The sequence below is a fragment of the Stegodyphus dumicola genome, chromosome 4 (assembly GCF_044657685.1).
Source record: "Stegodyphus dumicola isolate Sdum_Otavi_A_Nest chromosome 4, ASM4465768v1".
NCBI lineage: Eukaryota > Metazoa > Arthropoda > Arachnida > Araneae > Eresidae > Stegodyphus > Stegodyphus dumicola.
This window is the reverse complement of record NC_140771.1, coordinates 253,565,821-253,579,465: the sequence shown is the minus strand read 5'-3', so window position 1 is coordinate 253,579,465 and position 13,645 is coordinate 253,565,821. Positions and strand designations below refer to the sequence as shown.

Below are 13,645 nucleotides of genomic sequence, written 5' to 3'. Positions count from 1 at the left end.
CAAAAACGATTAGCCTCAGAACATTGAAATTTTGTATATAGGACTATAATAACATGTAGATGTGTACCTCGTATTTTGGTTGCAATCGGCCGCACCAAACGTATATAAATATATTTATATATATATCCACTCTCTTACCCGGCTCAGTGATCTCAGTTTCTTTACTCTTATATGTTTGTAAATTGTACATTTTTTGCTTTAAAAATGATTGAATTATGTTGGTCTTATCTTCCGGTTAAAGTTTTTATGCCTTTAGTAAATCTGCATGCAATATTTTTAGAATTTTCAACAATTTTAATGTTGTTTGAGTGCCGCTAATTCTAATAATTTTTTTTATGGCGGCCTTTGCTTGTTTACATTTGAAACATCAGACTAGTGGATTTGTTGCCAATCTAGAGAAACATAACTTCGCAACAACAAAGATAACGCCTTCATTTATTATTGCGAGTTAAATCCTGCTTAATACTTTCTGGAATTTTTTCGAGGAAATAAGTGTTTAAGATATACTTCGTAATTTTTAATACAGATAGATATTTTGACTTTTTATGTATTTTTGTCTTGTCGCGAAGTGAGAACTGAATTAATTGAATGAGAAATAGTCAATCGTCTGTGAAAAACTGTTTGTTTTTTGTTTTGTTTGCTTAATTTTTTTATAGGTCGTTTTAGATTTATTATAGTATTTGAATAGAACATGTGCTAACGATTAGATAATTCTTTAAATGATATAAATTTTGTGCATTCTGAGTTAAAATATGAACGAAATATAATACTGTTAAGTGAACCTAGCGCTAGAGTGTCGCTATGGTAAACAAATACTAGAGTGAATTTTAAAGAATGCATTTATTCTATTGTGATTTATGGCCTGTCGGCGAAGTAGATTATTTCAATCCAATAAGTTTTAACGAAATGCAAGAAAAAATGCGTATAATTTAATATTCCGTACAAGGAGGTCATGTGGTGTAGACATCAGACTTTTATTTAAAGCTTTAAATTGAACAGATGCACGGCTTTTGCTTTAAATCTCTGCAGCTTGCGGGATTTAAGATAATGTTAATGGGAATTTAAAATTCAAAATAATTTTATGCTAAGGATTTACAGTACAAAACCCTAACAAGAGTAAAATTTAACCAAATGCGCGAATTATTTAGACCTTTTAGTCCTAATGTCCCTCATATTAGGTGCCTCCATAATAAAGTGAGCATCGCTTCTGGCCTTAGTAGTGGCCAAGTCTAAGTAACAACTTGCGCCCGCCACTAGAGGAAAAAATATGCGTATCATTTGCATTTTGGTGAGAGCCATCGAAATGTAGAAGATAATGGTTAATTAACCTGAAATAGTCTACAATAGTAGATTGCTCATGTCTTAAAATTAAATCTAATGTTAGGTTAATTAAATTTCACAATTCATCTTTTGGATTAACGCATTTGAGTTGTGTTCATGGGTTAAATTAAAAAGTATTTTAATCTTGATTTCGATCTGGAATTTGTAGCGGGAGTAATATTTAATTTTTTCTTAATTTGTGATTCTAATTATTGATTTCTTAATTTGTGTGTGTGAAAATAGAAAAAAAATAAAATATTTAGTTTGAATTTTACGTGTATTACTTATAATTACTTGTTACTTATAATTAGCAAAATTTGATGTAAGATTTGTAAGAATTGGAGGCTCCCTTCAGCCCACCTGGACACGAGTGACCCCATAGCTCAAACAAAGGGGCCCCGTATCTCCAAAAACGAGGGCAGCCAGTAACCCAGCCACCCCCAAACAAAAAACAAAAATACTAAATCAAAAATAAATAAGCACATCTAACACAAAATTACAGACCAACAAACAAACAAACAAACAAAAAAAAAAAAAAAAAATACACAAACACAAATTCACAACACAGAACACCACAGATATCTAAAACCGATATAAATACAAAATTCAATTTCAACAGAAGATTCCTACCAGCGCCCTATTTTCATTGATAAACTTCATTAGAGCAATAGAATGTGATTTAAAAACTTTAAAATGAATGACACATTAAAATTAGTAATGTTAAAAATCTGTCTAATAGGGGCTGTTAAACTACAATCAACCACAAAATGCTTAGCATCACCATCAACCTGACAACTATTACATAATTTATTTTTCTGCAGATTAAATCGGTTGAAATAGAACGGAAACCTACCATGTCCAGTTAAAACCTGATTAACATCAATATTGTTCCTACATTTCATTTTATTTGTGATTTTAATTAGTTCCATAAATCCTTTGTTTTTAGGTGAAGAGAACCACTGTATTTTCCATTTGTTAACGTAAAATTTTTTCATTCTTCGAATTGCAATTCTCTTCGAACCTGTTACTTCAATATCCATTGCACTGACATTCGAGAGCGCCTGCTTGGCCAGGCTGTCGACCCTCTCATTACCAATAAAGCCTATATGGGCTTTAACCCAATGTAGCTTAATATTTAAATATGAACTCAGAGTTTCTAAATGACTCTTAATTTCGAGGATTAATGGATTGAAATTGTCTGGGCGGGAGAGCGCATGGAGAAGTGACAGGCAGTCAGTGTAAATATTTACAGACGTGGGTATAAACAAGGTATTTTTAATTCATAATAAGGCTTGTTTGAACGCTTCACTTTCTGCCTGGAAAACTGAATTATATATGTTCAACTTAAACATTCTATAATCCACCTCAGTTTTGCAAAATGTGAATAGATAAGTAGCTTAGCTGAGGATTTAAATAATTTCGAATTCTTCCGATGATAAATTTTGCTGTGCGATTGACTTTTGACTGAGAAACACAAACTGTTAACAGATTGATAATTCTGAAATTTATCATTCAATCAACTTTCGAGAAAACTAGTATTTAAACCTTTTTTAGGTTTATTCTACGTACTTCGTTTATCTAAACTGTTACTGACGCTTTTTGATTAGAGTATGAAACATTCAACGCGCTTTTATTCAGGGCCAATCAGTATAAGATGAAAGTACTTTTGATGAAACCGACAAGCTATTTCACGAATCAAAACCTCTTCTCTCTGCGACAGTTTCCAATTTCTTTGAAAAACACAAGTAATAAATAGCATTCTAAATCTCTTTTTAACAACAGTATTCCTTGCTTTTGAAAACTGAACTTTTCCTACCATCTTTTCAAAATGTTATGACCACATTAAAACAGATTCACGTCTTCATTACTTGAAAATTCAATATTAAAAAAAGTTCCGAAAAAATACTCCCCGCCAAAAAAATTCTTTATGATCTCAGCCACTTTCTGCAGTTTCTTCCTTCTCATGGGAATTAATTATTTAGATCCATGAAGTATTGCAAAAGTCTTTCATGGAGTTTACAAATCATGAAAGAGTATTCTGAAGATTTAACAAAGAATTTACTTCGACATTTTTATATTTAGATATATTTCAGATGAGAAGGCATTTTCTTGCAGTCACACGAAATCATATTTTTCAGTCATAAAATCCCGGCAGGATTAATCAACTCAGTAAAATATCATGTAATAATATTAAAGAATAAATTACTTTGTTTAAACTTGTCTGTTCCCTTCTGAACCTCTTCACAATCTGGATCTTTCTGACTTATTTATATACTTTTATCTAATATTTTTTCAAACTGTTTTTTTAAATTTTGAGAAAAATCTATCATATTGAACACGGATTTGCTAAAATGCTGGAATATACATGTATATTGAAGTATGAAATATAGTTACTTGAAATTCTAGTTAAACTGAAAGATATGGAAAAACACAGTAAAGCTTTCTCTGCGTAAATATTCTTTAGATTTATTCAGCAGCTATTTTCTGTAACAGAAAATCCGTTAAATATCGGCTCAATAAACTTAATATAAATATAGTTTAAATTATAGTTTACATAAAGTTTTAGTATATGCGCAGTCTCTATGATATAAGCGGATTAAAATGCCAACGCTTCACACAGTGCTGACTTAGAAAGACGGAAAATTTTGACGGTAAAATTTCTGAACACGACAAAAATAATTTAATTGATACCCTAATAAACCTCTCTTTTTGCCGAGAGGAACCAAAAGAAAACTTCCAGTTTTGGGCACCGAAAAATCTGGCTTTTTGTCTGCTGGCCTAATTTGCCGAGAGGTGAGAACTGAACTAATTGAATGAGAAGTAAATATCTAAGAAATCCGAGGAAATAAGTTGAAATGAAATGCAGCAAAAAGTATGTGTAATTTAATAGGTCATATACGGGAGTCGTATAGTTTCCATACCAGAGTTTCTGTGTGCGGAATCAGTTTCGTTGAATGTTTTTAAAAGTTTGGCTATGTGTACATTCAAAACACATTGAGAAATGTTAATTTGTTTGGTTAAAGATAATTAAACAGTGACCAGAAAAATGCTCACAGGAAAAAAGCCCGCACAGAAATATGCCCACATAGAAGAATGCTCACATGGAAAAATGCTCACTTAGAAATAGGCTCACACGGAAAAAAGCTCGCTGATAAATAAAATACGTAGAAATATTCTGACATTAATCAATCAATAATTAATCGATTCGTACATCGTACACCTACTTGAATTTTTGAAAGAAAAACTATTTAAATTACCAAAACATCTATGGTGTATATATATATACGAAAAACTGTATGACTTATGTGTAGATTTAGTTGCTATATGAGATTAACAAATGGTCCGTTTTGAATTAAGAAAAAGAGAGGAGGAAGGAAGAAAAATGAAACAGAATATACAGCGAAAAATTATTACAATTTTAATTGTTAAAAAAATAAAATAATAGTAAGTATAAGTTACACATTTGATAATATAAACATTTATAAAACGATTATGAGTACAAAATCAGAAAAACACATGTTTTTGTTCGTATGGTTGCATTATAAGTTATTTCTCCCGCCTTCTTAGTATGCCTTCGTGGTGTAATGGTTAGCACACTCGACGCGAATTTGAGAGGTCCGTGGTTCGAGCCCCGGCGAGGGCATTGTTCATTTTTCACATTTTCTTTTTAGAAATAACCTAATAGTATCTACAGTGGCACCCAAACTAAAAGGATGGTGGATGATGATTCTCCAAACCCAGGATTTGGTGATTGGATCCACTAAAAATCCCAGTCGCCCTTTAAAAGGGGGGAGTATATAAGGTATTTTCTCCCGCCTTCCTAGCGTGCCTTCGTAGTGTGGAAGTCTGCCGGCTGGGCACGTATTCCAGAGTCCGTGGTTCGATTCCTGACGAAGGTTTTACTCATTTTTTCCATATCCTGCTTCCAAAATACCTAATGTCTCTACAAACTTCATATTAGCTAATATATGTAAATATCTAATTTTATCATCGATTTCATCATAATTTCTTATTTGGGGATATTACACCACTCAAAAAGCAATGCTCTCCGAAGTTCCGGTAGACATGTAGGAGGAGATTGACGGGCTGCAACTCGTAGGCCAAGCATGTTCCACACGTGCTCTACTGGATTCACGTCCGGTGGGAATGCTGACCAGTCCATACGGGTGATATTCTCCGATTGAAGGCATTCTCTTACGATGTTTGCACGGTGAGGACGGGCGTTGTCATCCATAAACACAAATTGTGCGCCCATGGCGCCCCGAAACAAACGTACATGTTTTTTCAGAATGACGTCCCGATAGATTTGGCTTGTCATGGTTCCAATTTGAACATGCAGGTCAGTTCTGGAACCCAGAATAATTCCACCCCAAACGAGCACTCCTGCACCACCGTAACGGTGTCGTTCAATGATGTTTTTTTGGTGGTAACGGGTACCTGGAGCTCTCCATATGAAAGTGCGGCGAGAATCAGACTGCAAGCTAAACCTGGACTCGTCGGAAAACATCACACAAGCCCACTGTTGCGGTGTCCACAATGCATGCTCTCTACTCCAGGCTAACCGCAGGCGACAGTGAGTTGCAGTAAGTGGAACGCATCTGACAGGTCTACGAGCATATACACTAATCTGCCTTAAGCGTCTGTACACGGTCTGCCTTGAAATTGTCGTATCAGTGGCTGAAGAGAGTTGACGAGACAGGTCTGAGGCTGTGCTCCGCCTGTTTCGTTTGGCAGTAACTACCAAATACCGGTTCTCATTCGGCGTTGTAACTCGAATTTCGCGTTATAACAGGGGCGACCTGTGCTGTAACGTCTACTCACATTACCTTCATCTTGGAATCGTTGTCAAAGCCTGGAGATGACACTCTGGGCAATTCCAAGTTCGTCTGATACTTCCAGTTGGGTACGCCCACATTCCAGACGACCGATAATTCTGCCACGTAAAAAATCATCCAAATGCGTCCTTTGTGTCATAACTATTCGTTTATTGCACTGAAATGCTTATAAAGTGTCTGCAATTTTACTTCTTTGCCTGTATCACTTATATATCAGTCTCTTACACTCTCGTCATTGTGATGTACCATCGGTGTCCTCTGGTTACTTCCTGAAATTTGCATATGATTCTTGAAGATGTGTGTAGTGACTTTACAGGTGATATATTTATTTTAGAGTTCGATTTCCGCGTGACTCCGAATTATCCTTAATTTATGGACATGAGTGTACTTCAGCACGCCCTGGATTTACAATAGCTTGTAATAAACGTTGACAGGCCAAATCGTTTTTTCAATCCGTCAAACAAAAACCTTATACAGGATGGCTACAATTAAATAATGAATTTAATACCTTATGAAAGCTTTCGTAATAATTTGTTGTTTTAGGAGATTTTTCGAAGGCTGCTTCATAATGATTCCACACTTCGATTGAAATCTGTGGTCTTCTAGCACTTTTTTGACTCCAAACGTAAATAACTACATTCAAACATCAATTTCTATACATACACACATCAAAAGTATGCAAAAATAGAGTAAATAAAAAATAAAAATAAACTATTGGCAGTTACAGGGGGAAAAAAGCTGTCGTACAGGGGGCAGTGGTATAAAATATTACAGTAGATGCAAAATTTTACTATAATTTTCATTCTTTTATATGCAGCTCATTAAAAGGTTAATATGAGCATTTGTCCAATAATTTTTTCAAATGATCTAATAATTTTTTTTTAAAAAATTCAAGTAGGTGTACTATGCTCAAATCGATTAATTATCGATTGATTTAATGTAAGGATATTTATACGTATTTTATTTATCAGTGGGCTTATTTCCATGTGAGCATATATCTATGTGAGCTTTTTTCCGTGTGAGCATATTTCAAAGTGAGCATTTTTCCAAGTGAGCTTTTTTCTACGTGGGCATATTTCTGTGTGGGCTTTTTTTCCTGTGAGCATTTATACCTGTGAGCATTATTCTGTGAGCATTTTTCCTGTGGGCTTTTTTTTATGTGAGCATATTTCTGTATGGGCTTTTTTCCTGTGAGCATTTATACCTGTGAGCATTATTCTGTGAGCATTTTTCCTGTGGGCTTTTTTTATGTGGGCATATTTCTGTGTGGGTTATTTATGTGAGCATATATCTGTGTGGGCTTTTTTCCTGTGAGCATTTATACCTGTGAGCATTATTCTGTGAGCATTTTTCCTGTGGGCTTTTTTTTATGTGGGCATATTTCTGTGTGGGCTTTTTTCCTGTGAGCATTTATACCTGTGAGCATTATACTGTGGGCTTTTTTCCTGCGGGTTTTTTTCCTGAAACCAATTAAACGCATCAGTGCTAACACGTACGCATCGTCCACCATTCATAAAAATGATCTCTGCAATGCTGAATTAAATATTTGGAATGATGAAATGGCAAAACATAAACATTTCATGCCTTAGATACGATCAAAAGCAAAGGAAAAAAATATCTGTATAATACTTTTTTGAGAAAAATGTTGTTTACATTTTTACTGTAGTCCTCTTTCCTATTTGGAAACTTGAGGAAAATGCAAAGAGACTGCCATCATCCGCCCACACTGAAAATTTAGATTCTACTCCTAGTTAAGTTTACGAAAATCGAAGGTATTTCCAGACTTTGAATCCTCTTCAGCTTATCTGGAATAAATTTAAGACTTAACATCAAGGTTTAGTTTCAAATTAAGACAGTACGTATGTGTTACAGCGCGAATTTACTCCTCGTAACAAATTTCTCTCGTAACGCCCGGAAGGCTAGTTCTCACTGTTTTAATTAAGGTTAAATTAAGACTCTGTTATTGTTAGGAATAATAACTTGAAGTTACTTTTGTGTTATCTAATTGCAATAACTTTATATCAAGTTTTTGAAATTCAAATAATGGTTTTAATGAGTTTGAGTTGTCATTTTTAATCCTGCATATTTATTCAGACTTTTGTATGTAAAAATATCGCACCTAAAGCTATGAATCGAAAACAGAGCAGGGAAAAAGCTGAGAAATGTGTATAGAAAGCAGCCAAACTTTTATAAATTAAGGAAACATTATAACCCAAGAATAGGTAAACATTTCCGGCCATCAGTGACAGCTAACGTATTCAAAGTGTTTGGGCAAAATTAAGAATTAGCTTTTATTTTCATTATATTTAAAGCATAAGAATTTTTGAATGCTTCCCAATCCAGTTTCATGCTTATGTATAATTGAATAAAACAATCTTTAGCTGCGTAGCTATATAAGGCATTTCTCCCTCTTTCCTAGCGTGCCTTCGTGGTGTAACGGTAGCACGCTGGGCCGGTATTCCAGAGGTCCGTAGTTCGATTCCCGGCGAAGGCGTTTGCTATTTTTCATCTTTTCTGCCTCTAAAAAATACGTAATGTCTGTACAGTGACGCCCGAACTAAAAGGGTTGTGGATGATGATTCTCCGCACCCAGGATTTGGCGACTAGGTCCCCTAAAACCCTAGTCGCCCTTTAAAAAGGGGAGTATATAAGGCATTTCTCCCTCCACGCTGGGCCGGTATTCCAGAGGTCCGTGTTTCGATTCCCGGCGAAGGCGGTTGCATATTTTTCATCTTTTCTGATTCCGATTAACCTAATGACTCTACAACTATAATGGAATTGAGTGAAACGTTAGGGTAATGCAGTTCTGACATTTATTTAAACATAACACCAGCAAGCAAATGGCTCTGACTGGTATTGATATTACGGAGAACTGCTCTTTATGTTATGGATCGTTGGAAATTTCATTTTCTTTACTTCACAGCATTTTTCGAATAGGCTTGGTTTGGTTTGGTTTATTTAATTATGGCAAATCACACAAGGGCTCTCTGCCTAAGGAGAGGGATGCCTTCGCGGAGGACTCTCTAAGGGAAACTGGCTCGTATACACGTTACACATGGGGAAAACCACGAAAACGCCCATGCAGCCAGCCCGTTCGCGGGATTCGAACCTCGGACCGAACTACCAGTGTTCAGCGACTTTACCGCTCGGCCGCCGGCGTGCTTTTCGAATAGGAGAAAGCTTTCTGGATGGCTAATCTGAAAATTAAAAAGCCATGTTAGAATCGAAAACTTGTCTTGGGTTGTTTTTGTTACTAATCTTTGGGTTGTCTGACCTTATCATCAGAACAAGCCCACGAAATTTCTGTCGTTAGCAGAGCCTTCGGCACCATATCGGTGACCGTACGATTTTGCCCAGCTCCCCCCCCTTAATTTTGAGAAATGGAGGATGGACCTCGGGAGATGAGCCTGAGGGTCTTCCAACCCTCTTTCCTTACCACCAAACCAGTCGAGAGGACTTTCGGCTCGCCATATATTCAGAGTTCCTCCACGTGCCGAAAATACACTATGTATTTACAAACATCCGCAACTTCTCAGGGATTCGAACCCTGACCCTTCGGTAGTTAGAGTCACTAACCTCTATCCCGTTTGGGCGGCCCTCTTCTTGTTGTATTCAGGAATCATAATAAATAATCCAAATTAATGAGGGCCTAATACTTTTAATGTGAAGTTGCGTATTCAGCAATATCTTAATATCTTAATATATAATCTTAATATATATCTTAATATATAATCTAATATGTAATGTAATCGTAAAAGTGTCATATGTATCATAATATATAATGTAATATTTAATGTAATCGTAATAGTTTCATATGTATCATAATATATAATGTAATCGTAATAGTGTCATATGTATCATAATATATAATGTAATCGTAATAGTGTCATATGTATCATAATATATAATGTAATCGTAATAGTGTCATATGTATCATAATATATAATGTAATATGTACTGATTAATAAGCAACATGACACACAATGCAAAGCCCAACTGAAACAGTGTGAATGCAAACTGTATAATAGTGTTATGTATAACGATGTAGGCAGTGTGTCGACTAACGGGTACAATTGGCATGGTGCTGATGACAATTCAATATGCATCCAGTGTATAAAGTTTATCATGTATATAATTTTTCCTGTATAATGCAATACCTGTGTATAACTAATTTCCTGTGAATAATTTAACCTGTATCGTGCTTATAACCTCCTATTGAGTATAATGTCCGTATGTATCATTGATTTCCCGTAATGCGTACCCAGTGTATAATGATAATATAATGCGTATCCTGTGCGAAATAACCCTTTTATAATCTACTAATATAGGGTTTATTAGGAAAGAATTTTAATGTAATATGCTGAAGTTAATGTAATCTTAGGGTAAGGTATTAATTTGATATGTAGTATATAATGCAATGTGTAAATCACGTATCGTAATATATAATGTAATATCAAATGTAAGATAAAGGTGGTCGTGGTGCTGTACTGATTAACCCAAATGGTAAAGGGACAGTGCCCACGTCCTCCGTCACTTATAGCTTATTATGAATTGCTACTGATCCAAGTAGTTTTAGAGCATTTCTTTCAATTAATTTTGATTGTTAAGAGAACTATGACTTTAAGTAATGTATATCTTTAAGAAATTACTATTAATGATTCTAGAAGGTGAAAATTATCTTTAATTTCATATTTTGATATAAGTAAATTTTCAACTTTTCAAGACACGCATTGTTTCCTTAGCTGAAAAATATAACCACAATTATTGCAAATCTTCACCGGGTTTGCATTGGATCAGATAATATCCAAACCATTTACTGATAGTTAAAGATAATACCCCTGATGAAAATATGTCCCTATACCTGTAATTAATCCATTCAGTTTTTTGAAATGGTTATTTAAATCCTTTCTTTTTAAATGGCAATTTAAATCCTTTCCCTTAAGTTTGGAGAAGTGTCAAGTATTTTTTATGGAAAGCAGTTGGCCAAAGTAAAAAGAACATTGAAATTCCACTTCAAGGAGCACGAATGTTATGTTCAAAAAGAAGAAAAAAAAATCAAATCGTTGGTAATTAATTCATAAATGAACACTTTATGTTATTTTTAATTTGTTTCTACCAAAATTATTCATAAAATATCTCTATTTATGAAACAGTCATTCCTGAATATTTTCCCATTCATAAAAATTATCTTCTTCAGTAAACAATATTAATTTCAATTCAGTTCTTTCCAAACGTTTTCAGAGTTTCAACATCTCAGCTTTTTCCTGTTTTTTATTATTTTCTTGAACCATTGATTTCATATAAAATAATTGTCTCTTCCAATTTTTTTTGAGGAGGAAGAAGAAAAATATATATATGTATAACAGCCATCAAAATAGGTAACCAATCTAAAATTAAGAATCCACACCAATATTAAATGGCATTCTTTTGCAAAATTTTCCTAGGCAAAAAAGAAAGCAGTTAAAATTTATTTAAAATCTGTTACAAATTATTTCTTCATATTCATTAGAAGTTGTCTAATGTTACGTTAAAAGTTGACAGTTCTTCAAATATTTTTTATGGTACTGAATGGCATAATCTCACCTTGTTAAAAGCAAACTGGCAAACATAGTCCATTCACTTGTAGTTGAGCTACAAGTGCAGTAAAAATTTTTAGTACAACATCTGGCGTTTCAAAACAACAAGAATTTAATAGGGAGGCGATTCTGTGTCTCAGCTATTGTTTACAATTGTAAAATGCTTCGGCAATTATCAGTAGGCCATAAGTACAGCTGGTTGCATCTAGGGGTGAAAGAAATTATAAACGATCCGTGAAGCATTCTGTTCGGTTATGTTAGCACTTGGCATTCCCCTGCAAGAAAAGTTCTAAAATGTTCAATAGTTTTGATAGAGCATATGATAACAGCTGGCGCTTTAGAACTCAAAGTAAGAAGTGATGAAATGTTTCCATAATTGCACTAGTAAATATAACTTCTCTTTATAGACAGAAGTAATATTTATGAATTCTGTGTTTGTACGTTACTACATGATTACAAATAAAATTTTAATTAAATACAGCATGTATGCGAAATGCATATGTTATAAAGAAATGCGATGTAGAAAATGAAGAATAATACGTATTCAGTAATGCAACGAAAAAATACACAAATTAAACATTTGATTCAAGTTAAAAACATTATTAAAATTAGCTTTCATTTCATAGATATGTTAACAAAAGACAAAGTATGAAATGCCATTGCCCTAGGCATTCTACGTAATATTTAGGCATTCTATAGAATGACAGATGATATTTAGACAAAATATGAAAAAGAGGTCATTATAAGGTCATGTTATATTGAAAAAACAATGAAAGTCTGTCATTAAAAAGCTTTTATTAAAAGCACTTAAAAAATAAAATTGTGCAAAACAAAATTAGTAATTTTTTTATTAAAAAAATAAAGTATGAGCTTACATATTGCACCAAGACAAGTAGTAGACAAAAGTTTAAATTTGTTTATTCTTCTGTAAATGCCTTAACAGATTCCATTCCATTTATTCATTTTATATTATTAAAACTTTCAACTGTCGATCCTAGATGGCTGTATAGCATCACCAAGTAACGCATTGCTATTTGGAAAATGGCTGCTACTTTTGTTTCCGAGGTAGTACAATTTCTCATAGTTAACATTATATAATATTGCTTACATTTTCTTATACTGCCATTTTTTATACATAATTAGTCATTTCAGACATTTTATTTTAAATGTCAGTTTGAGAAAATTATGGAGTGGGTAGATAAATATCCACCGAAAAGAGTGAATTGAAACCCAAAATGGACTGCTTATCAAGCCAAAACACCACTGGAAATGTTTATGTTTGGCAAGGAATTTCTAGAATATTTGGCATTTGAATCCAATAGGTACAGGTGACAAAATCGTAGCAAAATGAATTCAATCACAATCGACGAAATGAAGGTATTTTGGGGGATCTGTATGTACATGTCGGTTGTAGATTGACCATTTATAAGATGGTAATGATCACTGCAAACAAGGCAGGAAATGATTTCAGATGCAATGACCGTAAATCGTTGGGAAGGGATTTGGATGCATGTACGTATAATGCATGCTGTCGACTGTAGTGAACAAACTGTAGCAATTATTGAAAACGAAATTTGAGTAAAATTATTTTTTTTTATTATTACTAAGGTTATTTTAAGTAGAAAAATTACAAATATTTTCGTTTAACTTCTCTAGATTATTTGTATGCATCAAAGGGTTAATTTCATTTCTTATAAGAAGTGAAACAGGGTCATTAAAGGAGCTTTCCGAATATATGCACAGTTAAAAAAATACAAAAAATAAAATTTTTTCATAAAAGAAAATTTAAAATTAAATTTAACTTGTTGCAAAATGGTAAGCTGAATGGCATTTTAAATTCCACTTCATCTCTTTTTTCACACAAAGACATTTCATATTTTTTGGAACTTTGTTTGCCATAGACTTGACGTATCC

The 13,645-nt window shown here is 33.7% G+C and overlaps 1 protein-coding gene and 1 non-coding gene across 2 annotated transcripts in view; one reads left to right on the top strand and one right to left on the bottom strand.

Moving 5' to 3' along the window:
* LOC118181290 (D(1) dopamine receptor-like) overlaps positions 1-13,645 on the bottom strand; it is a 599,888-nt gene that overhangs the window by 78,365 nt on the left and 507,878 nt on the right. The window lies entirely within an intron of this gene.
* Positions 4,891-4,963, top strand: TRNAS-CGA (transfer RNA serine (anticodon CGA)). Its single transcript has one exon. It is a non-coding gene; the product is annotated as a tRNA-Ser (tRNA).